We start from the raw sequence: 27,341 nt of genomic DNA, 5'->3' as shown, positions 1-27,341 counted from the left end.
CTCTTTGGCGCAATCTCTGGCGCTGTGACTCAGTGTAGCCACCTTTCAAGGTGTCCGTAGATATTCTGCCACTGCCTATGAATATCTGCGATGCTCTAGTTCTCTGCCATCAGAAACTCTGCTTTGACCGCGTCTCCCGTACAGACGCCATTCTGCAGGCCCACGAAACTATTGGGGCTGAGAGGGGAATCTTCCGCGACGCCTCACAACAAATTTGGTATTTTTTAACCGAAAGTGCCCGAGAATGGATGTGTTGTATTACTTAATAAACGCCCCTCGTACAACTTGGATATATACAAGGTGTTTCTATTAGGATGATATAAACTGTCAGGGATGATGGAGTTACGTAAATGTGTCGATCTGAGGTAAGGGACTCTGGTGCGGAAATGATCCAGTCGAAATTTATAAGCGATAATCGTTTTGGTACATCCGACAGTAGTATACATGTATGGTACTGATGTTCCTAAGATTCTTGTGTAGGCAACTTTCAGAAGTGATAGCATAGGCAAAAACAAAGAAAAAGTCTAATGAAAATGGATTCTAAACGTCATACAGGTTAGTGTTATGAGCACTTGTTCATCGTCGGTACTGTGGAACACATATGTTCCACATATTTAGAGGAGGTAGTACAAGAAAAAAGTTCAATAAACATGTGATCTAAAATGAGTACCGTAAGACCTGTGTCAGGCAGTAGTCAAGATGAACAAGTGCGAGTGTTGGTTGAACACTGAACTTTGAGGACCGCATACAGACATTTATTCACTTAATCACCAAGTTGCAACACACTGGGTGTTTCAAAATGATTTACCAGATTTCACGGCGCAGCTTCCTCTGTATGCACGGAGATAGAAACTGCGGATGGATTGTAACTTACTCAAAACACTACTCAGTTTCTTATTTTGAAATAAAGCATGGGTTTTGCAAGGGTATGTTTTTTACGTGCATACACATATAATGTGGGATACTTTTTACAATGACGTTTGAGGTCAAAGTCTTAAAACACCTTTTGCAAATGTTCAGCGTGTCCTCCTGCTAGACAAACATCCAGAAGACGGCCAAACCAGTTTTATAGTTTTGCAATAATGTCTGAAGTTACTATACTCACTGCTGTTGATATTCGGTGACACAGTTCACCCAAAGTTGTTGGAAGGAAAAATGCACAAATGCAGTATTTCACCAATCATCACAAAATAGCCATCACCGTGAGATCAGGCCTAAAATGCAATTCAGTACACACAGTACTGTGTGCAGTCTGTGGGTGGTTGGCATTGTTGGAATATTCGCCATTGTAGTGTTGGTCAGTTGGATGTTAAGAGTTTCAAGGGCAGTTGCAAGGGCAACAGTCTGGATGATTGACTAATCTGGCCTTGTAACAATAACCAAAACAGCCTTGCTGTGCTGGTACGGCGAACGGCTGAAAGCAAGGGGAAACTACGGGCGTAATTTTCCCGAGGGCATGCAGCTTTACTGTATGATTAAATGATGATGGCGTCCTCTTGGGTAACATATTCCGGAGGTAAAATAGTCCCCCATTCGGATCTCCGGGCGGGGACTACTCAGGAGGACGTCGTTATCAGGAGAAAGAAAACTAGCATTCTACGGATCGGAGCGTGGAATGTCAGATCCCTTAATCGGGCAGGTCGGTTAGAATATTTAAAAAGGGAAATGGATAGGTTAAAGTTAGATATAGTGGGAATTAGTGAAGTTCGGTGGCAGGAGGAACAAGACTTCTGGTCAGGTGAATACAGGTTTATAAACACAAAATCAAATAGGGGTAATGCAGGAGTAGGTTTAATAATGAATAGGAAAATAGGAATGCGGGTAAGCTACTACAAACAACACAGTGAACGCATTATTGTGGCCAAGACAGATACGAAGCCCACACCTATTACAGTAGTACAAGTTTATATGACAACTAGCTCTGCAGATGACAAAGAAATTGAAGAAATGTATGATGAAATAAGAGAAATTATCCAGATAGTGAAGGGAGATGAAAATTTAATAGTCATGGGTGACTGGATTCGAGTGTGGGAAAAGGGGACGAACGAAACGTAGTAGGTGGATATGGATTGGAGCTAAGAAATGAAAGAGGAAGCCGCCTGGCAGAATTTTGCACAGAGCACAACCTAATCATAGCTAACACTTGGTTTAAGAATCATGAAAGAAGGTTGTATACATGGAAGAACCCTGGAGATACTAAAAGGTATCAGATAGATTATATAATGGTAAGAAAGAGATTTAGGAACCAGGTCTTAAATTGTAAGACATTTCCAGGGGCAGATGTGGACTCTGACCACAATCTGTTGGTTATCACCTGTAGATTAAAACTGAAGAAACTGCAAAAAGGTGGAAATTTAAGGACATGAGACCTGGATAAACTGAAAGAACAAGAGGTTGTACAGAGTTTCAGAGAGGGCATAAGGGAACAATTGACTGGAAGGGGGGATAGAAATACAGTAGAAGAAGAATGGGTAGCTTTGAGGGCAGCAGAGGATCAAGTAGGTAAAAAGACGAGGGCTAGTATAAATCCTTGGGTAACAGGAGAAATATTGAATTTAAATGATGAAAGGAGAAAATATAAAAATGCAATAAATGAAGCAGGCGAAAAGGAATACAAACGTCTCAAAAATGAGATCGACAGAAAGTGCAAAATGGCTAAGCAGGGATGGCTAGAGGACAAATGTAAGGATGTAGAGGTTTATCTCACAGGGGTAAGATATATACTGCCTATAGGAAAATTAAAGAGACCTTTGGAGATAAGAGAACCACTTGTATGAATATCAAGAGCTCAGATGGAAACCCAGTTCTAAGCAAAGAAGGGAAATCAGAAAGGTGGAAGGAGTATATAGAGGGTTTATACATGGGCGATGTACTTGAGAACAATATTATGGAAATGGAATAGGATGTAGATGAAGACAAAATGGGAGATAAGATACTGCGTGAAGAGTTTGACCGGGCACTGAAAGACCTGAGTCGAAACAAGGCCCCGGGAGTAGACAACATTCCACTGGAACTACTGACAGCCAGTCCTGACAAAACTCTACCATCTGGTGAGCAAGATGTATGAAAGAGGCGAAATAGCCTCAGACTTCAAGAAGAATATAATAATCCCAATACCAAAGAAAGCAGGTGTTGACAGATGCGAAAATTACCGAACAATCAGTTTAATAAGCCACAGCTGCAAAATACTAACACGAATTCTTTACAGAGGAATGGAAAAGCTAGGAGAAGCCAACCTTGGGAAAGATCAGTTTGGATTCCGTAGAAATACTGGAACACATGAGGCAATACTGACCTTACGACATATCTTAGAAGAAAGATTAAGGAAAGGCAAAACTATGTTTCTAGCATTTGTAGACTTAGAGACAGCTTTTGACAATGTTGACAGGAATACTCTCTTTCAAATTCTAAAGGTGGCAGGGGTAAAATACAGGGAGCGAAAGGCTATTTACAATTTGTACAGGAACCGAATGGCAGTTATAAGAGTCTATGGACATGAAAGGGAAGCAGTGGTTGGGAAGGGAGTAAGACAGGGTTGTAGCCTCTCCCTGATGTTATTCAATCTGTGTATTGAGCAAGCAGTAAAGGAAACAAAAGGAAAGTTCGGAGTAGGTATTAAAATCAATGGAGAAGAAATAGAAACTTTGAGGTTCGCCGATGACATTGTAATTCTGTCAGAGACAGCAAAGGACTTGGAAGAGCAGTTGAATGGAATGGACACTGTCTTGAGAGGAGCATATAAGATGAACACCAACAAAAGTAAAACGAGGATAATGGAATGTAGTAGAATTAAGTCGGGTAATGCAGAGGGTATTAGGTTAGGAAATGAGACACTTAAAGTAGTAAAAGAGTTTTGCTATTTGGGGAGCAAAATAACTGATAATGGTCGAAGTAGAGAGGATTAAAATGTAGACTGGCAATGGCAAGGAAAGCGTTTCTGAAGAAGAGAAATTTGTTAACATCGAATATAGATTTATGTATCAGGAAGTCGTTTCTGAAAGTATTTGTATGGAGTGTAGGCATGTATGGAAGTGAAACATGGACAATAAATAGTTTGGACAAGAGGGGGATAGAAGCTTTCGAAATGTGGTGCTACAGAAGAATGCTGAAGATTAGATGGGTAGATCACATAACTAATGTGGAGGTACTGAATAGGATTGGCGAGAGGACAAGTTTGTGGCATAACTTGACCAGAAGACGGGATCGGTTGGTAGGACACGTTTTTAGGCATGAAGGGATCACCAATTTAGTATCGGAGGGCAGCGTGGAGCGTAAAAATCGTAGAGGGAGACCAAGAGATGAATTCACTAAGGAGATTCAGAAGGGTGTAGGTTGCAGTAGGTACCGGGAGATGAAGAAGCTTGCGCAGGATAGAGTAGCATGGAGAGCTGCATCAAACCAGTCTCAGGACTGAAGACCACAACAACAACAACAGTATGCAGAGTTTCAACTTCAAAGCAACTATCGTGTTGAATACTTCGGTAAGGAATGCTAAAATTTTTCTCAAAGTTAACGCATATGCTATTTTTCTCTGAGCCAACCGGCGCACATGGCTGCCTACGGTGCGAGTTATTTTCTGTCTCTTTGTTGGCGTAAGTCGTTTGTGGGATCTAACTTATATAACTACACCTTGTCGAGAGGGCCCTGACCTGTTTGAATCCCACCAGTTCTGATGAAATTCAGATCTGTGGTTTTGTCGGTAGTTTACAAAGTTTCTTTTTTGTCGGTAATGTGGTGGAGAATTTCTCCCGGAATCGTAACTGCGCGGTGGACCGTTGCGTCTGAAGTTATTCTGTCTCCCTTGATAATAATTATTTTGGTTCCCATATTGTCGGTTTCTCTGATTGTCTCTGTGATAGTCATTACCATTACTGCTCTGCAACGGTTGTCCTACGGCTAGTGTCTGTTTTGGTCACGTTTTACGTTGTAAGAGTAGCCTTGTCGTGTACAGTTATTATTTCTGTCATTGCTGAATTGTGACGGATGTGACCTGTAATTGTTGTGTTCTTGTTTTCGCGTCCCGCGATTGTCAGTGTCAATTTCAAATTCTTGTAACAGTCCCTCAAAAGTTTCAATGTCGTCTTTGCAACGTCCTGCCAAAATAATATGTCGTAAATGTTCAGGATATTTGATTAAGCAAGTGTGGATGAGTTCTGAGGGGTTGTTTGGGTTTGACAGGTACTGATTCTTATGTAACATGTCTTCAAAATATTTGACAAGACTAGAAAATTCAGATTGTTCGAAATGTTTCATTATTATTTTGCTATGGTTTACTCGGTCTTGTGTAGCTTGAGACCAATATGTTGAGAGGGAGGCATGGTAAAATTCTCCTTCACTGTGACAGTCGTGAATGACCGATCGCATTCTTACAGCTGGTTCATTCTCTATAAAGCCACACATAAATTCTAATCTGTGCACTAATGACCAGTTGGGAGGAATACAATGAGATAATTGATGAAGCCACGCTTGTGGATGAGTGTCGCTGCGGGAATTATTAAATGTTTTGAATTTACATGTAGTAATGAACAGCTTATAGTCAAAATCATCATGTCGGCGACTCGCATATAGGTAACTCTTACTTCGTTTCAGCGGTTCCATCTCAAAATTCGGTGTACCTTGCCAATTTCTTTCATAATTTCCGAAGTACCCTGTGTTATTGTTTTCTGACTTTTCCGTATTTTTAAGTCCCTCTTATCGTATTGGAGCGCGAGTCTCCTCTGAAATATGTATTTCTTGTATTACTTGTGTCAACTGATCTTGTACTTCCCGTATCTCTCTTTTGTACTGTGTATTGGTTTCATTTTGATTTTGTTCGAATTTTCTAATTTGTTCATACTCTTCTGTGTCAGTGAAGGCTACAGGTCTTGTGTCATTCAGATCATCATCCACCTTTGTAGATAAGTTAGTGAACTGATCCGAAAGTTCGGCTACTTTTTCCGATAGTGAAATGATTTCCTCAGTGCGTTTTTCTGAACCAAGTTTCAGAGTGTCCATTTGCGTTAAAATCGTTTCTACTGTGTCCTTTAAGCTTTCATGAGATTTGCAAGTTGCGTAACCGAATCGGTAGATGCAACTGAGTCAATTTTAGCTTGCAAGGTGTCGTGATCTTCATGAACAATAGTTTGCAGTTCTTTTATGGCTGCTTCGTGATTCTGTAATGCATTTCCATGACGCGAAAAAATATGTTGAAAATGTTCAGACATTTGTGTTTTTACGTCATTACAGACTTTTTGACATTACGATTCGATTTTAAGTAACTCAGCAGTTAAAACTTTACTGGTTTGCTCAAACGTTTGTTCCATTGAGTCTAACTTTTGAAGCTGAAGCTGTTTGCCTCTGATTTTGCTCCATTGTGTCTAACTTTTGAAGATTTTGTCCCATTTGTTGCATTAATTGTAATAACAATGCTCTGGTGTCTGAAACGTGTTCTTCAGTGCTATTCAGCAGTGCATTTGAACCGGCAGTATTCACATTTTGATAAGAAGAAAATGTGTCTTGACTTATTTGACAAAACGGTGTGACGCAAAACCTGAATCTGCAGTATTTGCAAGATTGTGGCCTGTCATTTCGGATTCCTGAGGCGAGCTGTTGCCGATCGATCGATCGATAATGCTTTCCTGTTCACTAATTGTTTCACTGTCTACACCATTGTTTACCGCCCGCTTCATTTCCCTATGCGCAATTACCAAATTACTACTTTGAATGTCTGTTAATTCATTACACGGTGGTGCTGATAAGCTACGCTCGTCGTCACTATCATTTCTCAATTTACTTTGGAACCTAGTGCTAAGTTTTTCTCACGCCCTAACTATCATGTATTTCACACGATGACGAAAAAAGCACAATTTGAAGAGAAAAAATACGAAAAAACATTAACATAGGACTGAAAATAATATCTAGTTAATTGCAAGCACAGCTGCGAAATACTTGGTGCAAATCTACATGCATGCCACAACTGTTTTACTGTACAACAATGAAAAACTACAACTACAGAGGAAATTCTCTCTATAATTAGCGCTAGCAATAAATAATAGCTACACTAATTACACAAACTACAAGAAAAAATCAGAGGATTCCAATAAGGTATCCTCGGCTAAGGGTTGACATATGAAACGTCCCCTTCGAAAAATTTATGAATGACTGTGCTGATAAACCTCTTTCATTATTTGATTTTCAAACAGCTGATCAGAACTGAACGTACTCAGACATTTCGCTCTTTACCTATTCTGACCAACACTAAACTGACACACAATATTTATAGCGCAACGCAATCTGACTTTCAAAAATCCCTACAAAAGAATGGCCCTGACTAACAACAACCTATACGTTTCAAATATCACTTCGTTACTTGAACTACTGCAATACAACGAGCTCCACAACGAGCTCCACTACTGCCAACTAAATAAAAGATTCTAACTACTGAAGGCACTAACTGCTGATAGGCATAGTCAGCAAATGAAAGAATTTGATAGAGAACAAACAATGTATTAACCTTAATAATGTTCCAACGTCATCATATAAATCAGTTCATGACACCCATTCTTACAAATTTACTCCCTCTGAAGGACACACGTCCAGATCATCCGCTCTCAAAACTCCACCATCTCTCTCCCCACATCCACCACTGCTGGAAGCTCACCTCCAAATGCGCAAAGCTACGCGCTGTTAACATGCAACTGCCCAACACTTCAATGGCGAATATTCTAACAATGCCACCCAGCCACAGACTGCACACAGCACAGCCAGTGATTTTCATACAGAGCGCTAGCTGACGTTACCAACATAAAAACCTAAACAGCCTACTTACAATGTCAGCAACATAATGCCCATTCTCACACAGTGACAGTTTCTACCACTTGTCTTCCTGCTTGCCAAACCCTATCTCTTGAGCAAGGTTGATGGATCCCTCTTCAACTGAGAATTTGGGGAACATTACGGACAACAAATTACTTCCCCCCCCCCCTCCTCCCCCCACATACATCTCGCGTTTTGATCAGATAGTGATACCGAAAGCAGGCTGTGCCATACACCAGTATGCGGCTTGCGGAGTATGATATAGATGTAGATGTAGAAGTGTAATTTTTAGTAATTTTTAGTATGAGAGGATATAAAAACTTAGACTTAAAGTTTCAGAGCGGAAGCACTCGGTCTGCTTACGTGCTTTCAACAGATAGCAGATCGGTTTATTTTCGTTTGGGGACTGTCCCATAGCCAATCACAGTTGCTGTGGCTGTACTCGTCACTACTGTCATTCTCTGCATCTACGTTTTACACACTATCTGCCAAAGTGGAAATCAAGTTATTTGTTTCGAGTTAGGTTACTGACCATCTGAATTAATTTACGCTCTTAGCTGGTTGAACGGGACATCCACTTACGCAAGGATAAAGGTGACCAGATGTACCGTTCAGGATACTTCTTTTAAAATGTTAGCTAACTCAGCAATCATAGGCAGTATACGTGGACATAACAAGTTGTAGACATTGTTAGCGTTTCCTTTCCAATTCTACCTGTCTCTTCCAAGGTATTATTGTGCGCCAGGTGGTTATAATTAAAGTGGTTGCGAAACTTGGTTGATAAGCTACAGCATTAATGAGGAACCGATGTGCGCCAGAAATAAATTAATTCCAATTTTGGCTAACAGATACAAATCTGGCGCTGTACACTGTTAGTACGACTCCACATTGTCTTACGGTAGTCGATAACTGAATCAACAGTATGGCTGTTAATGAAACTGTTTTATATGAACTGCAGCAATTACAGTGATGCACTGAGAGAGTGTCACTGACTAAAGGGTCTGTGTAGATGCCCGGTTGAGCAACGTCGCGAATCGGCCTATTGCGTGAAGCTGTTGTGTGCGCTTGCCTTTACCTGGAGGGGTTCCATAGGCGGCTTCTAAGTGAGCCTTGACGGTTCGGTTTGCTGGCTTAACTACCTCTGCAACCGGTATCGATAGTCACCTCCCTTGTGATTTATCTTTGGTTTTCCCGGCTGGGATGTAGACGCTCGGCGCGGCGGAGGGAGCTGTGAACGGCATGTGACGGTAAGAGGAAGGCTGGAGCAGCAGTGCGTGGCGGCGCAGTTTGGTTGGGCAGATTTGGGACGGACGACGCATGTATCCAACCGGATCGCCGAGCGAGTTGTCGAATGTTAGGCAACCAAAAAAGAAGACGACGAAGATAGTGCTCTGGAACTCTTTTGACGGGAACCACCTCCTGTTATTTGAAAAGGAGTTACCATGATACTGCCTATCGATCTTCTGGCCCAGTGGTTTAATTGTTTAAAGGAAAATGGGCGCAATATTATCATCCTTTTCAATGAATAATTTTTATTTGTGTGTTGTGCAATGTGCCTTGCCTTGAGAGTGGCCAATGGTTGTTAGTGTGTGTTCTTTGAAGCCACGTGATTCTGTTAATTACCAAACCGCCCGTGTGCACCCGCTTGGGGTGCAATGTGATGAATTGAAGTGGTAACACCGGTGAGTAGCACTGTACTCGGTGGCAACGTCATGGTACTGGGTATGAATTTGTAATCTAATTGTGGTTCAGTAAAGTGTATTTATTCTGACTTAACTTGATTTGTTTTATTCATAATTGAATTACTTAGGGCTACAACTGAGTGAAATTTTCTGCCTTGCTTAAGGGTTTAACCGCAATTGCTCTGTTGGTACCTGCACCTTGTCGGTTATATGTACTTGCTTATCGTCTTTCCTAGACAGAGGCTTATGTGTTTATTGGGTACGTCAATATTCATTCTAATTATCTCTGTCAATCTTAGCGAGTTTCCGCTGATCTCATCGAAAGCCTTGTGAAGGTATATATATATATATATATATATATATATATATATATATATATATATATATATATATATATATATATATATATTATTTAAGTTTGGCTTTAAATAGTTGTTTTATCTAAGGTTAGGAGTTGTATTTATCTTGCTAAATCGAGTCTTATAATTTGTGAAGGTGCTGCCACGCTTGTGTTTTATGGTCACAGTTGATTGCGAAACACGCGAGTCTAGCTTGGTGTATGCAGCCGTGACTCCTGGGCCACTACTATGCCGGTATTCTTCCCAACGCCCGACGTCTAAGTTATTGCCGCGAGAGCACTTTGCCGCTTCGTCTGACATACAGGGTGTTTCAAAAATGACCGGTATATTTGAAACGGCAATATAAACTAAACGAGCAGCGATAGAAATACACCGTTTGTTGCAATACGCTTGGGACAACAGTACATTTTCAGGCAGACAAACTTTCGAAATTACAGTAGTTACAATTGTCAACAACAGATGGCGCTGCGGCTTGGGAAACTCTATAGTACGATATTTTCCACATATCCACCATGCGTAGCTATAATATGGCGTAGTCTCTGAATGAAATTACCCGAAACCTTTGACAACGTGTCTGGCGGAACGGCTTCACATGCAGATGAGATGTACTGCTTCAGCTGTTCAATTGTTTCTGGATTCTGGCGGTACACCTGGTCTTTGAAGTGTCCCCGCAGAAAGAAGTCACAGGGGTTCATGTCTGGCGAATAAGGAGGCCAATCCACGCCGCCTCCTGTATGTTTCGGACAGCCCAAAGCAATCACACGATCATCGAAATATACATTCAGGAAATTAAAGACGTCGGCCGTGCGATGTGGCCGGGCACCATCTTGCATAAACCACGAGGAGTTCGCAGTGTCGTCTAAGGCAGTTTGTACCGCCACAAATTCGCGAAGAATGTCCAGATAGCGTGATGCAGTAATCGTTTCGGATCTCAAAAATGGGCCTTTGGCAGAAATGGCGGCCCAGACCAGTACTTTTTGAGGATGCAGGGACGATGGGACTGCAACATGAGGCTTTTCGGTTCCCCATATGCGCCAGTTCTGTTTATTGACGAAGCCATCCAGGTAAAAATAAGCTTCGTCAGTAAACCAAATGCTGCCCACATGCATATCGCCGTCATTAATCCTGTGCACTATATCGTTAGCAAATGTCTCTCGTGCAGCAATGGTAGCGGCGCTGAGGGGTTGCCGCGATTGAATTTTGTATGGATAGAGGTGTAAACTCTGGCGCATGAGACGATACGTGGACGTTGGCGTCATTGGGACCGCAGCTGCAACACCGCAAACGAAAACCCGAGGCCGCTGTTGGATCACCTGCTGCACTAGCTGCGCATTGCCCTCTGTGGTTGCCGTACACGGTCGCCCTACCTTTCCAGCACGTTCATCCGTCTCGTTCCCAGTCCGTTGAAATTTTTCAAACAGATGCTTTATTGTATCGCTTTTCGGTCCTTTGGTTACATTAAACCTTCGTTGAAAACTTCGTCTTGTTGCAACAACACTGTGTTCTAGGCGGTGGAATTCCAACACCAGAAAAATCCTCTGTTCAAAGGAATAAACCATGTTGTCCACAGCACACTTGCACGTTGTGAATAGCACACAGTTACAGCAGAAAGACGATGTACAGAATGGCGCACCCACAGACGGCGTTGTCTTCTATATCTTTCACATCACTAGCAGCGCCATCTCTTGTTGAAAATTGTAACTACTGTAATTTCGAAAGTTTGTCCGCCTTAAAATGTACTGTTGTCCCAAGCATATTGCAACAAACGGTGTATTTCTATCGCTGCTCGTTTAGTTTTTATTGCCGTTTCAAATGTACCGGTCATTTTTTAAACACCCTGTACCTAGCAAAAATTGACTAGTTGTCTAGTTTCTTGGAGCTATACCTGAATTGAGTGACTGCCGCCAGGTTTGTAGGCTGTGGAGTTTGGTGGAATTAACTCATGAAGTTTGTTAATTACGATTCAAATTACATTTTGTTACTGTTATAAACTCATACGCTTTGTCTTTATTGAATACCGTTTTCTTTTGCTTATATTAGTTGGTTGGTTGGTTTGGGGAAGGAGACCAGACAGCGTGGTCGTCGGTCTCATCGGATTAGGGTAGCGTGGGGAAGGAAGTCGGCCGTGCCCTTTCAGAGGAACCATTCCGGCATTTGCCTGGAGTGATTCAGGGAAATTACGGAAAACCTAAATCAGGATGGCCGGACGCGGGATTGAACCGTCGTCCTCCCGAATGCGAGTCCAGTGTCTAACCACTGCGCCACCTCGCTCGGTGCTTATATTAGTAATCTCAGTAGTTTGTCACATTATATGTCACCGTAATTATAATGGATTTCATGTTATTAATATGGAATTTAACTAATCAGTATGTTTTTCATCAATAAATGTTAATTTGGTGAAAACGACGAAATATCTGATGGGGTCTCTCTACCACGTGTTGATGTTTGATCCTTTCCTATCCTGTATCAGTTACCTGGGTTTCACTAAGACCTCTCTGGTGAACTGGCTTTCTAACAGACAGTCCGCCGAGGAGGTAGGTGGTGCCTAGCTGGGGAAACTAGTGGGGCGTGCAGAACATCTGCTGGTCTGGAGTAGGCACCTGTGCTCTCGATGATGGGCGTGTGGGACGCGTTCCTCCGTAACTGATGGTATCGCGGGAAGACGGGTCTTTTCCTCCGCTGCCTGAGGGCTGGAACTGCGAAGTACCGTCTACTCTACGTGCCGTCACGGGACCGCAAGCAGCATGTTTGCATCCGTCCCTTAGTTCCCGGTCAGGAGCCAGAAGTTGTTGTTTACATTTAGCAGCGCAGCAACGCTGTTGTAACCGCAATTGCGACACGTTATACCAGCCGACTCTCTTTCAAGGTGCGCTAGCTTGGCTAATGATCGTTAACAGGAAGGACCCCTTGAGAGAAGCCGATACCCGCCAATTAACATCTTGCTATTTAAATAATTTGATTTGTTTGACATGATTAAGCCTGTCTTGGTAAAACTACTTTTTAATTACGTGCATGCTGTTTGTTGCGTTTGGTGACACAAATGTATAAGGACATCCCATCTTACATTCAGTACATTTTGTCGTTGTGAACGGCATAAAGTTTGGTGTGACTTTTAGCGCTTCATCTGTGTTTTTTCGGCCATCCTTATCAAGTTGGCCCAGCCTCTGCTAATTATTAACCGGCTTGTTTATTTACAACCGATAGTGCCGGTCATGCAACAATTTTTGTTATACTTCTAGTAAATGGAGCAAAGTTATGTTAACTTATTGTAATTCTCTGTTATATTACCTGGTACGAGGAATTCTTTGTTACTTGTCCTTTCTTATACAGGGTATTTATAAGTGAATATCAGGGTTTAACGCTTTATAATATTTATTATATTAAACTTACAGTTATAAATGATGTCTCAAATGAAAGAGCAACTCAGACAGTTGTGTTTGGTACCAGTGTGCAAGCGCAGCGCGCAGTGTTTCCGCCGCAATCCGAACTTCACTTTACCCAAACGCTGGATAGGCCGCAAAGGGGCCTAATGACAGGGCTAGCTTTGCATGGCTTCCACGTTCAGCCGACCTAACGCCTTGCGATTTTTTCCTTTGGGGCGTCTTCAAGGATCGTGTGTACGTGCCTCCGCTACCAGCATACCTCCCTGAATTAAGAAACCGGATTGAAGCAGCAGTTGGTACAATCACTGAAGACACACTTATCAACGTTTGGGAAGAACTCGGCTGTAGACTTGATGTGTGCCGTGTGACAAGTGGTGATCATATTGAACATTTCTAAGGGTGTTGGTAAAACTGTTTGAGTTGCTCTTTGCTGGGCGCTGTGGCCGAGCGGTTCTAGGCGCTTCAGTCCAGAACCGCGCGCTGCTAAGGTCGCAGGTTCGAATACTGCCTCGGGCATGGATGTGTGTGATGTCCTTAGGTTAGTTAGGTTTAAGTAGTTCTAAGTCTATTGAACTGATGACCTCAGATGTTAAGTCCCATAGTGCTTTGAACCATTTGAGGTGCTCTTTCATTTGACATATAATTTATAACTGTAAGTTTAATATAATAAATATTATAAAACGTTCAAACTCCAAAATTCGTTTATAAACACCCTGTATTGTAAAACAAAGTGGTACTGAAGGAAGGTTCAAATGGCTCTGAGCACCATGGGACTTAAGACCTGAGGTCATCAGTCCCCTAGAACTTAGAACTACTTAAACCTTACTAGCTTAAGGACATCACACACATCCATGCCCGCGACAGGACTCGAACCTGCGACCGTATCGGTCGCGTGGTTCGAGAATGAAGCGCCTAGAACCGCTATGCCAAACCGGCCGGCTTGAAGGAAGGGGTGAAGCTAACACCTGAATGTAATCCCCAGTGTGTGAGACTAAGCTATTTGTTGCCAAACAATACTGCTCATTTTAATTTCTTTGTGCTTTTATTAACAGTTTTGTGCATGTTTTAGAGGCAGTTAGGGCTACATGGCTACGTTCTTGTGCTGTCTTATGGGATCTACCACGAGGTGCCAACCAGTTGCAATACCAAACGGTTGCCCAGAATATTTTATAAGAATCTGACTTTTTAATTTCTTATTGCAGTTCCTGTACACGTAAAGGTTTCTCCTTCAAATTTCAAATGAGCAGTTGTGTACGTATTTTCTTAAACAATTCTTTAAATTGATTTAAATGTCACTGGTATGTCCGTAGTTAACGTTCTGTGTGCTGTTATGTTAGTTTGGGTACATTATCTCACGCACTCATAGAAGCTTTTACAAGTTGTTTGACTTTATTTAAAATTATACAGTAAGATAACGTAACGATACTCTAAAATATACTTTGATGTAAAGAATATATGGTTAATTTCATCAAGCCTAAATCTTTCTTTGGAAGTGACCCTGTTTTAGAAGTTGGTAGTAATATCCTTTGCTTATGGTGGCCATCCTTTGTTGATTAGTGTGGGATCTTGTAATCTTAATAAACTGTAACTCAAATGTGCATTAACTGAATGAAGATCCCCATTTTCCCAGGCCTCCCTATAGATGCGTAATGAGGCGACAGTAAATGGTTCAAAGAAGACGATAGTGCAAATAGAAGACACAGGTGAGCCTCGTGTGGCACTTGGAAGAGCAAGGCGCCCTGTCCCGGTGTAAGTTACTGACAAGGCTCCTGTTGCTGTATCTGACCATGCAGCGCGTACCCCTGGTAGTGCTGAAGCTAGCGTAGTGTCACAAGAATTTTCCATCCCATGGGAAACAGTACAGGAAGTTTTGCAGTCTATTTTACACTGATATCCATACAAGACCCATACGATGCACCGTACGAAATCTCATGTTCAGAAGCAACATCGGCATTTGCTCTTCAGTTCCTCGCACGGACGGAGTTGATAACTTGCGTCAAGTAATATTCTGTGCAGTGACGAGGCACATTTTACACTACAGTGTACAGCGAATAGAAAGAACCGCCGAATTTGGAGTGCTGTTAAACGGCCTCTCTACCTGATGTGAAGGTGAGTGTACAGAAACATGTTGCTCAGATTGCATGGGAATTGCTGCGAGCAACAGTTCATCAAGTCGTTTCACTGATGCAGCATCTCGTTGACTTCTCCCGTGTTCATACTGAACACTGGTGGTTAGTAACGAAACCAACATAATGTCTTTCTCACTTGACGGGCCTTTGCTGTTCACGTCCCGTTCCTGTTTCCTTACAAATGCAAACATTTCTACACGTCTTTGTTGCATTCACATGGCCAGATTTGCATCTGGTGGCCCAAATTTTAACTAATTCTTTTTCCAGCATAAATCGTTTCGGCATTAACGCTTTAGAATGTCCTCCAAGTTTCCCTGCCATGTAGTGATTAGAGCCCACAATGGACCACTGTGAATAGCTGTACTTAAATTACAACTTCCCAGTACGTTCAGTGAGACATTTTAAACATTTTGCACTTAATAGTTACTTGAATCACCTAAGCAGTGTTTAACGTAAAGTGCGTGCATTTTAGCAATAAACTTAACTTTACTATGACCTACATACATGCGATAGTTCGAGGAAGCATTTCATCATCATTTGTGTATGAGCTATGGTACCCACATTTCATGTTTAATTAGGCAGGCCCTATTTAAGTTAGGATTTTCAATAAAATCCATGTGATCTAATGAGGAGCACGCTGTTTTTTTTTTTTTGCTTTTTATGTTTTTATGGACGATTGTTTCCATCACAGGAATATACAGTATTTAAAGTCCAACAGCAGTTTCACATATGAATTTAGCTACTCCTTACCAGGATTATTGAAGCACTGCGATCTGCCGATATAAGCAGGCTAATAAGTAAACAAACTGAGAACTTAGCGACTACTTCTTCGGGATTTTTCGAGGACTGCAACTTTCTGATGCGCAGTCGTCCACAATATAAAAGAGCTTACCAGTTTCTTTCATAATCTATGAGCCGAAAAAATATAATAATAATAATAATAATAATAATAAACGTTATTCACCAATGCTAGTGTTAAGTCCCTGGTGTTGTTGTTTGTAGTCTTATTATAGGAATTGGAAGGAGGTGAGGATACTTAGTCATTGTCCTGTGTCTCAACATGGAAATTGAGGATTTTACTTTTTACTTTTTTACTTATTTTGTTTATAATTTTACTTATTTGTGCCTTTGTATTTATCAGTCAAAGAGGACCAAAGAAAAATCAGGATTTTAGTAGCATTTTTGTACCTAAAATGTTCGCAACCCTCAGACAAACGGATGGTTTAAGTTCAGAAACTGACGACTAACCAAGAACACGTACAAAATCAAGGTAATAACTCTCGCGCAACCGCGGGCTACACCTTGCAACAGTTCCACTGGTATAAATAGCGGATCTGCTAAATTACTCCTCCTCCCCTCCAACTATCGAATTGCACACAGTCTTTCAAACAGAATTCGCCAAAGTGGACTATGAAGTATTCAGTTTATAGCAGTTCTAAGTTCTAGGGCACTGATGACCATAGATGTTAAGTCCCATAGTGCTCAGAGCCATTTGAAACATTTGAACCTGCCCTTGTTTGATCGTTTTCGGTGACTTCCATCAATGCTATCTGATGCGGAACCCACAAAACAAATCAGTACTTTAGTACAGGGTGGACAAGCGTAGTGTAAGCTGTCTCTTTAATAAACCTATTACATTTTGTAAGTGTTCTGTTAAAAAAATCGGTGGATTTGATTTGCTTTATCCACAGCATTATTTACGTGATTGTTTCAGTTTCAGTTTTTCGTAACTGTTATTCGTAGTTGAATTTACAGCATTTTGATCTGAAAATCGGATAGCAGTATAACCTCAAAAGTTGTCTGCAGTGAAAGACAGTCTGAAATTCACATATGCAAACATCAGCACAAGTATTTACATGAACAAGAACAGCTGAAAATGAGAATAAATTCTCGAAATTCTTTGCACTAAGCATGAGAGAATAAGCAACTGGTGGAATTTTCCACTTGCCCGCGAAAGGTAAAGGTCCCGAGTTCGAGTCTGGATCCGGATCACAGATTTAATCCGCCAGGAAGTTTCATATCAGTGCACACCCCGCCGCAGAGTGAAAATATCATTCTGGAATTTTCCATTATTTAAATCAGGGAGGACACAGTTTCAGGCTTTCCTAAAGTATCGTTAATAATGAACGAAATTGACATTTTTACTTTCGACTTAAGGCATCCACAGTACTGATAATTATACGAAGCGTGCAGTTTTCTACGAGTGTCTACTGTCTCCGCCACCAGAAAATAGCATGCGCCGCGCGACACCTCGGGCTTAATAGAGATTTTCGAACAGCTTTACGCCTGAATCTGAGGCAAGTTCGTGTTTAAAGCGGATTCTGCTTAAACACACAGCAAGCTAAAGTCATTTTCTTGGCTCGCTAATAGGATTTAGTTGCCGTGTCCTAATTCCGTTACGGCAAATTGAGCGCCGGGGTGTGAGTCTCCTTTTGTCCGCCGCGCGGCGCTGCTATCGGGAGCGAGGACCGGCAGAATCCGGCACACGTGTCGGGCCTTCCTGCGGAAGCCGTAAAACAGATTCCAATTTACCCCCCGTGTAGCCGCCCGGCATTCGGGCTCAGTGTACACAGCTACACGGCCTGCAGGACAGGGAGCCAGATCTGACAGCGGGACGCCGCCAGAGAACAAAGTCACAATCGGCGGCATTCTAAAGCTACGCAACTCATTCACCTCGCTCCCCGCGATGTGGGCTACAAGTTTACCCTCGTTTCTGCAGAGACGAAACGCGGTGAGACTCAGTAGCAACAGCGATCGACCACTAGGTTGTAGCTGTGCTCAGTATCGTTTATCTACAAGCTCTATAACTGATAACACTGGCGTTCCGAGTAAATATCGACATTGGTTGTCTCCTTAGAGACGGAAATATTAGTCGTCGTAATAAAACCAAGGTACAGAAATTCATTGGCTTTTCAGAACATATCTAGTATATGGTTTTTCATGTGTAGAGGAAAGGTGCCCATTATGCGGTGGTTCCATAATGTTGACACCTCGACTTTGCTCACAGTTGTTGCTCAACTCTGGGGGAGATTTTCTTAAACACTTCTGTAGTTCTTCCGAAGACTACACAAAGATGACAACACCATTGCTGAACTGGACAGAGTGCGTAGACGCTGCTTCAAAATTTATAATGTTAGTTTTACTGGCATCGGTGCTAAGGTGCTTAAAGGCGAATGCTTAGCGCTGAACTCTCTTACTGCTCTTATTTGTCATGAAATTACCTATAATTATGAACAATTATGTCCGTTTCCCAACGAAAGTCCTTAGTGTGAACGTGACTGTTTCTGAAAGGCGGTGAGATACCTAGGCCCTTGAAGACCAACTACTCCCGTAAGAGAGAGAAACATGGCTGGAAAGTAACCCAAGTCGAATTGCCACGCCGTTATTAAGAGCCAGGTTGTTTGGACCATCTTACAAACGAGCATCAACAATGGAAGGGTAACAGAATATAATAGCGCGGCATTGCAGATAGTAGAATAATAGTAATAGCATTTAGTTCCATAACGTGCTTTGTTGGTGCTGTACATTTTAGCGGTTGACACCGCTCACGCTGCGGTATTCTTCTTCCGCACGCCAGTGTGGAAGCGTACGCAGAAACGTCTAAGTGGGGAATCCATGCGAGAAACACGTTTATTTATATACAAAAGCCAACTTGGGAATTTTCCTTCCTGTGAGATTGCATGTACAGCATTCGTTTGCCGAGATGAAGTTCTACATTCGCAAATTTCACTCTTTGCGTCCCTCCTGTCCAATGTTTTATTGATTGTGTCAATATCTTTTTATACTTGTAACGTAATGTGAAATTTCTAACATTCGCGAGTGTCTCGATAAACTTGTCCTGTTATCGTCCATTGTAGGCATTCAAAAGAATCATTCTCTCATTTCGTTGCATAATTATGTGAGAAATAGGTTTTTTTAGAATATTAGGATGCTTACAAAACTATATTTTCGTAAATTATGGATACCAATGTTTTCGATACATAACTCATTTTGTAGTAAATCGGCGTCTGTGGTTCACAGTTAATGCCAAAGCATACATCAACGCCAAATTTCTTTATGTACGTGCATTTTTGAAAATTTTCAGAAGCCACCATCGTTATTTGCATAGTTGATGAGTAATTTGTAATAAGCCTGCATTTGTTATTTAGTTACTGTGGAAGATATTCTAACATATTGTTTACGTCTAGTTTTTACTTAAAGAGGAGTAGCCTTATCTATTATTTACATTCATCATAAATTAACTCTGCTTTGGAGTTTGCTAACATCTGTGATTCATCTCAAAACATTTTATGGAACTGGAAAATTTTGCCATAGATTTTTGTGTTATCATAATAGAAACGTCGTTTCGTGTATATGGGTCAATTCTTAATGGGAATATCAGTTTTTACCTCAACAGATTAAAAAGTAAAGAGAGTTTTTTGTTCACTAACCTGTAGTACATTTCGCCAGCCAAAATGCAGCCCCACCGTGAAAGTTTTCTCAAACAGGGGATTAGTTGGTTGACATGAATAAACCGCTGGAAATCGATCTGAGTACTTTCAAAATATTGGCAGCTGCTGTGAATTGGTATGTGGAAAGAGCTCATGTACTATGCTCGCCTGTGGATCCTGTGTGCTCTGCAGAAAATACAGTATTTGTTCATACTCGTCCACTGGACTGCGAATGGCTTATCGAGGGCAGTTCTAGGCGACCTGGACAAAGAGGACTCAGCGTATTGCATCGATGCCCCTAACCAAAAAGTTTGAGTTGCTGTCTTTCAATGAAATTGAGACCTAGGCAGTGATATTCACTTCAACTGTTTTTGGGATACCTGTAGGGTCCAGTGTCAAGAGGGATAAGCAGTTCAAACGTAATGCGAATGATGATACCCCCAACGAATATTGCAGTTAGGGAGAGGAGAAGACACCAGGCGCACTCAGTGTGCATGCCTGGGGCATTATCCAATGTGTTGAGGTGCCAATATCAGCAGCCAGTGAGCGAAACGGTACAGCCAGCTGCCGACTGGAGCGCATCTTCGAACAAATGGCGCCTGGAGTCTATGCTCTGACGTCTTACTTGGCAGTTACTCCAGTGACTGGCAGAGAAAGTTGACGAGACCAGGCTTGGATATGTTGTTTCAAAGGAGTTCACAATTTTCAGCAATGTCCCCAGAACTGATCGTAGCACTTTAGTTCTGTCTCGAGTGAACCAGAGACACTCAATGCTCTGTGACAAGCTGGGCTGCGACTTCCTGAATTGCGCCATTGGGATTGAGAACTGTGGGATCCCGCTAAGTGCGTCAGGTGCCAGCTACACATCAGAGGCTGCTATTCAGGTAGATGACTGTGTTTACGGTGCACACATCGGTCTTTTAGATTACATGACGTTGCATCTAATATGGATAACAATAGCTCTAGAAAACCCAGAAGCATCAGTGTAAGATCGATAGAAATGCCTTCCACAGGTGAGAGTATAAATATCCTAATGGTAAACTGCCGAGGCATTCGCAACCAAGTGCCAGAGTTTGAAGCCCTCCTGAGAACCAGTGTATCACAAATAATGCTAAGTATAGAAAGGAAGTTGAAACCTAAAACTGACAGTGAGATATTTGGGGAAAATCTAAGTGTGTAACGAAGGAATAGGCAAATGGGAAATAAAAGTAGTGTATTCGCAGCAGTAGACAAGAAACTTAAATTCATCGAGATAGAGAATCAAGCTGCTTGTGCGACTTTTTGGGAAGACTGTGTATCGGGGGTGGGCATAAAATGGTATTTAGATCCTATCGTCCACCAGACTTATCTCCTATTGTAACAGAACTTCCTCAGTCATACTGTAAACATAGGTGGAGACTTTAATCATTAAACAATTAATTGGGAAATTATAGTTTTGTTATTGGTGTGCGTGATAAGACATCCTGTGAATAATTAGTAAACGCCTTCTCTGAAAACTACCTATCACAGATACTTCGGAACTCCGTTCATGATGGAAATATATTGACTTTAATAACAGCAAATAAACCTGTACACATCAAAACTGGTATTAGTGACGTTGATGCCACTGTGAGAACAGTGATTGCCTAAGTACAAAGGACAACTAAACCTACCAGAAGGACATATACGTCTAGTAAACAAATAAAAATCAGTTGTTTCATGTCCCAATGAGGAACCTGAAACTTTCAGTACGTGACAGGAGCATGTAGAGGAACTATAGTTCAAGTTTAAATGTATTACTGACCATGCACTGGATAGATGTATACACCCAATACAACAGTTTATAAAATGAATGAACCTCCATTGTAAATAGTCATGGTAAAGAAACTTCTAAAGAAATGATCATTACTGCCTAATACGTGTAAAACAGAGCGCAGGGCTATAGACAGAGAGACGCTAAATGAAACGCGTTTGGTTGTCAGACAGGAACTGAAATTGACGGTAGCGAAGCCAAAGCTGAAATGCTTAACTCCATTTCCGAATATCCCTTTACAAAGGAAAACACGGGAGAATTTCCCCAATTTAATCCTTGTAAACTGAGAAGATGAATGAAATAAACTTTAGCATCAATAGTGTTGAGTAGCAGCTGAAAGCTTTAAACTGAACAACGCTCCAATGCCAGCTGGAGCTCCTGTTAGATTCTATACTGAGTCTGCAGTTTATAACCCCCCCCCCCCAATGTGATTACAATCCTAACTACACTCCATCACAGAGCTGTCGAACAAAAAAGCCATGTCCACTTCTGGGAAAAAATTACGGGCTACAACTGTTTACAAGAAAGGTTGTAGAAGTGATCCGTCCAATATCGTTGGCATCGATTTGTTGTAGAATCCTAGAAAATATTCTGAGGTCAAACATAATGAGATATCTTGAAGGGAATGACATCCTCAGCGCCATTTAGCGTGGATTCCGAAACCATCGGTCATGTCATTTCTCAAGTGACATACTGAAAGCCATCGATCAAGACAGTGAGGCAGTTCCAGTATTCTTGATTTATGAAAAAGCATTTGACTCCGTATTACACCTAAGCTTATTATCAAAAGTACGATCATATTATCAAGTGAAATTTGTGAAGGGATTGAGGGCTTTATAGTATGGAGGACGCAGTATGTTGTCTTGGATGAAGAGTCATCGTCAAATGTGAAAGTAACTTCAAGAGTGCCGCATGGCAGTGTTTTGGGATCCTTACTGTACATATTGTATACTAATGACCTGCCAGTTAATATTGACAATAACCTCAGACTCTTGTAGATGAAGATGTTATCTACAATGAAGTACTATCTCAATGTAGCTGCATAAATATTCGGTCAGATCTTGATAATATTTCAAACAAGCTCAAAGATTGGCAGCTTGCTTCAGTTGTTCAGAAGTGTAAATTCTGCCCTTCACAAAACAAAGAAAACCTAGTATCCCATGACTCTAATTATGAGTCAATCCTAGATTGAGGCCACTCCTACAAATGCCTGGTTGTAACACTTCGTAGGGTCATGAAATGCAATGATCACATAGACTCAGCGTGGATAAAGCAAGTGGAAGATTTAAGTTTATTCGTAGAACACTGAGGAAGTGTAATCAGTCTACAAAGGGGACTGCCTACAAATCAATCTTGCAATCAAGTCTGGAATGCTGCTCAAGTGTATAGGACCCATACCAAACATGGGATATTGAATTGTAGACTTTCAAATTATAAAGGTGGCAGGGGTAAAATACAGGGAGCGAAAGGCTATTTACAATTTGTAAAGAAACCAGATGGCAATTATAAGAATCGAGGGACATGAAAGGGAAGCAGTGGTTGAGAAGAGAGTGAGACAGGGTTGTTGTCTCTCCCCGATGTTATTCAATCTGTATATTGAGCAAGCAGTGAAGGAAAGAAAAGAAAAACTCGGAGTACGTATTGAAATCCATGAAGAAGAAATAAAAACTTTCAGGTTCGCCGATGACATCGTAATTCTGTCAGAGACAGCAAAGGACTTGGAAGAGCAGTTGAACGGAATGGATAGTGTCTTGAAAGGAGGATATAAGATGAACATCAACAAAAGCAAAACGAGGATAATGGAATGTACTCGAATTAAGTCGGGTGATGCTGAAGGAATTAGATTAGGAAATGAGACACTTAAAGTAGTAAAGGGGTTTTGCTATTTGGGGAGCAAAATAACTGATGATGGTCGGAGTAGAGAGGATATAAAATGTAGACTGGCAATGGCAAAGAAAGCGTTTCTGAAGAAAAGAAATTTGTTAACATCGAGTATATATTTAAGTGTCAGGAAGACATTTCTGAAAGTATTTGTATGGAGTGTAGCCATATATGGAAGTGAAACAGGGAAAATAAATAGTTTGGACAAGAAGAGAATAGAAGCTTTCGAAATGTGGTGCTACAGAAGAATGCTGAAGATTAGATGGGTAGATTACATAACCTTGAGGAATTATTGAATAGGCTTGGGGAGAAGAGAAGTTTGTGGCACAACTTGACCAGAAGAAGGGATCGGTTGGTAGGACATGTTCTGAGGCATCAAGGGATCACCAGTTTAGTATTGGAGGGCAGCGTGGAGGACAAAAATCATAGAGGGAGACCAAGAGATGACTACACTAAGCAGATTCAGAAGGATGTAGGTTGCAGTAGGTACCGGGAGATGAAGAAGCTTGCACAGGGTATTGTAGCATGTAGAGCTGCATCAAACCAGTCTCAGGACTGAAGACCACAACAACAACACAGACAAGGCCTGTAGTAATGGTCACAGAGTTGTTTGGAAGGACCTTGAAGATAGACATAAAGGTTAATGTAAGTGCGAGATAAGCCATTACAAATGCGAGATGCTGGTACGTTAATAAACAGCATAACCACTAGAATGCTTAATGAAAGGATGCACAGGTGCATGAATTGTATTGTACAGGTGTCGGATGTCAGTTTGTGGGATGGAGTTCTATGTCTGTCGCACTTGGTCGGACAGTACAGGGCGGTTAATGCTGTTTGTGGATTACGCTGCAGTTGTCATCCGATGATGCCCAATATGTGCTCGATTGGAGACAGATCTGGTGATAAGGTAGGCCAAGGAAACATGTCGAAACTCTACAGAGTATGCTGAGTTAAAACAGGCGTATGTGGTCGAGCATTATCCTGTTGGAAAACACTCCCTAGTATGCTGTTCATAAATGGTTGCACAAAAAATCGAATCACTAGATTTATGTCCGCCCCCGGTACCTGAGTGGTCAGCGTGACAGACTGTCAATCCTAAGAGCCTGGGTTCGATTCCCGGTTGGGTCGGAGATTTTCTCCGCTCAGGGATTGGGTGTTGTGTTGTCCTCATCATCATCATTTCATCCCCATCGACGGCGTCAAATCGAAAGACCTGCACCAGGCGAACTCTCTACCCGACGAGAGGCCCTACCCACACGACATTTCATTTCATACCAGATTTATGTACAGACTTGCTATCAGGGTGCGTCGAATAACCACAAGAGTATTTGTGCAGTCATATTCCAGTATTAGGTCCCGTGTGTCCTTCATGAAGATAGGCTGTTTGCAGGCCCTCGACTGACCTTCTCCTAACCAACACACAGCCACTATTGGCATCGAGGCAGAAACATCTTTCATCAGAAAACACGACAAACCGCCACCCTGCACTCCAATGAGCCCTCGCTTGACACCTCTGAGGTTGTAAATGGCGATGGTTTGAGGTGAGTGGAATGCACGTTCCAGTGTGTGTTGTAAGCGAATGTACCTTCGGTTGGTGTGAGGGTATATATATGTGTAATGTTTAACGAACATATGCCTATTTCACTCCAACTCACCTTGCCTTGTTCACACCACATTCGCTTCAACCCTCGTAGTACTGCACTGCAACTCTGCTGGAGCGTCCCTGGAATGTTCAAATAAATACAGAGTGGATCTGTGGGAGGGGGCGGGCTCCACTACCGATTGACGTCACTGGTCTGGTATGACTTTGCTTGTTACTAATATTTGTGCATTTTACAGGGCTGCAACGCTCACACTTTAAACACGTTGTTCACATTCACAACCTTTCACTGCAATCAACTAAGGCGATTTTCGTGCCAATGTAGTTAATTCAGTTCTGACCCTATGCGGCGCTAGAGATGCCCTGGAACTTCAAATCATATTTCTCGCTTTTTGACTCATTTCACTCAATTCCGAAATACCTGTGCTTTTCCAGTGATCTGTACAAATAATTTCACACCTATTACCATACTCTTGCCACAATTTTGCAGCATTTTTGTGTCCCAAGATTTCGACGCTTCCGTCGCATTAGACAGGCAGCTAGACAGTACTCATCACTTGACGCCAACCATTAGCAAAATGAAGCAAACAAATGTGAAACCAAAAGCACCACAAGATTCTCCATAGCAGCAATGCTAGGTGGAGGTAAGTTTACATTCCAACACGAAAAATTGTTTCTAAATTCAGAAGGAATTGGGAAAACAGAAGACACCTCGGTTGGGATTGGTAAGAGAAGGCCGTTACGGGAGTAGGGGTTGAAACAAGAAAAAAAGAATTAATAAGTTAAAAAGCTAATAATAGCGCAAAGGAATTTTCACGAATGTCTTTTCCTGTACTATTCCACCATTAGGTAACAATATTCGTTCGGTCATTCACTTAAAAATCGTAAAACGGCTGTTGAAATGTTATGAAACGTAATACGTGAAAGAAACTTGTATATGAAAAAAATATTAGTCACCAAATTGGTCCTGATAAAGCAGTCAAAATACAAAAGAATTACAAGAACAAAGTAAACATGAAAATTAGTGTAACATGAAAGAGGAACAGAATTACAGGCTATAACGAAAGCACTAAAACCAATTAAATTTATATTGCGTAACAGCGCTACCGTACCCAGTCAATTTGTCAAAAACACGATACACGTGACATATTGAATATAAATTGAGTGTATAAATAAACCTAAGTCACAATGGTACCACACACGGTCTGTGTGATCAATGAAATTGAAACAACGCTTAGGGCCCGTTATTGATCAGTTACTAGCAAAAAAGCACTCTGCCTTCAGGCCAGCACAAGTGGCCCTTCGGGACCATCCGACCGCCGTGTCATCCTTCGGTGAGGATGCTGATAGGAGGGGCTACTATATTGACTCGTTGATCTCTCAATATTTTCGCGTTTCTTCGGTCAAAACCTTTCGTTCGCCTGGGGAATACCATATGATTTTTGAAGAAGCGTTTGTTCTACCTGACACTTAACTTGTATTCTGCTGTTCTGATTATATCCGGTTAGTTTGCAAAACATGAGAGCACTTCCTCAATATGTTCTTGAGATTCTTAATTTCCTGTCCCTTCATCAGTCAGCAGCAGCTGGCCAAGGCACAAGAAGCCACAGGGAAGTAACCCATTTTGTAACATGTTACAAGTTCCTAACTAATTGCAGTTTCATCTCTGTGCTTGGATGGTTTAGTTTCTTGAGTTTCTGCGTGTTAATTAAATACTTAATAGACAAAGTTCTCTTGCATCGGAATGTAAATCGATTTTGTTACATATTACAAGTTCCTAACGAGGAGCGAATTATTTAAAAACATCTGAGTGGTTTTGCAGTTCAGTTTTTGAATCCCTGCATGTTAATCTAATTTATTAGACACAGCTTTTTCCTTTGTGTCTACAGTAGAATTCCATAGCGCATGTCGATTGTCCTTGTTTGTCTGTGTAGTTCAGCCCCTTAGGGACGGTCTTTAGTATGGATAGGGCCTGTGATTGCTGTGTGCAGATGCAAGTCGAGTTGGTGACCAGCCCACTTACTGCTCTCACTGAGCGTTTGAGTGGGAGATCGCCTCAGAGCGTGGCAGGGGGCCAAAGACTTTCCAGTGGGCCGCATGTAAGGCGTACAAAGTTATTCTGACAAACATGGTTCCAGGTGCTGTCTGTGGCTGACACTCTTCCTCAGCCAGCTGTAGTCGCCTGTCCTGCTTCAGAGGGAACCTCTCAGCCTATAAGATCTGGTCAATCACAAAGTGTAGAATTACTGGTAGTTCCGAGCTCCAATGGTACGCGCATTATAAGACCCCTT

The sequence above is a fragment of the Schistocerca gregaria genome, chromosome 5 (genome assembly GCF_023897955.1).
Source record: "Schistocerca gregaria isolate iqSchGreg1 chromosome 5, iqSchGreg1.2, whole genome shotgun sequence".
In the NCBI taxonomy this organism is placed as follows: domain Eukaryota; kingdom Metazoa; phylum Arthropoda; class Insecta; order Orthoptera; family Acrididae; genus Schistocerca; species Schistocerca gregaria.
Note: the sequence above shows the minus strand (reverse complement) of the source record.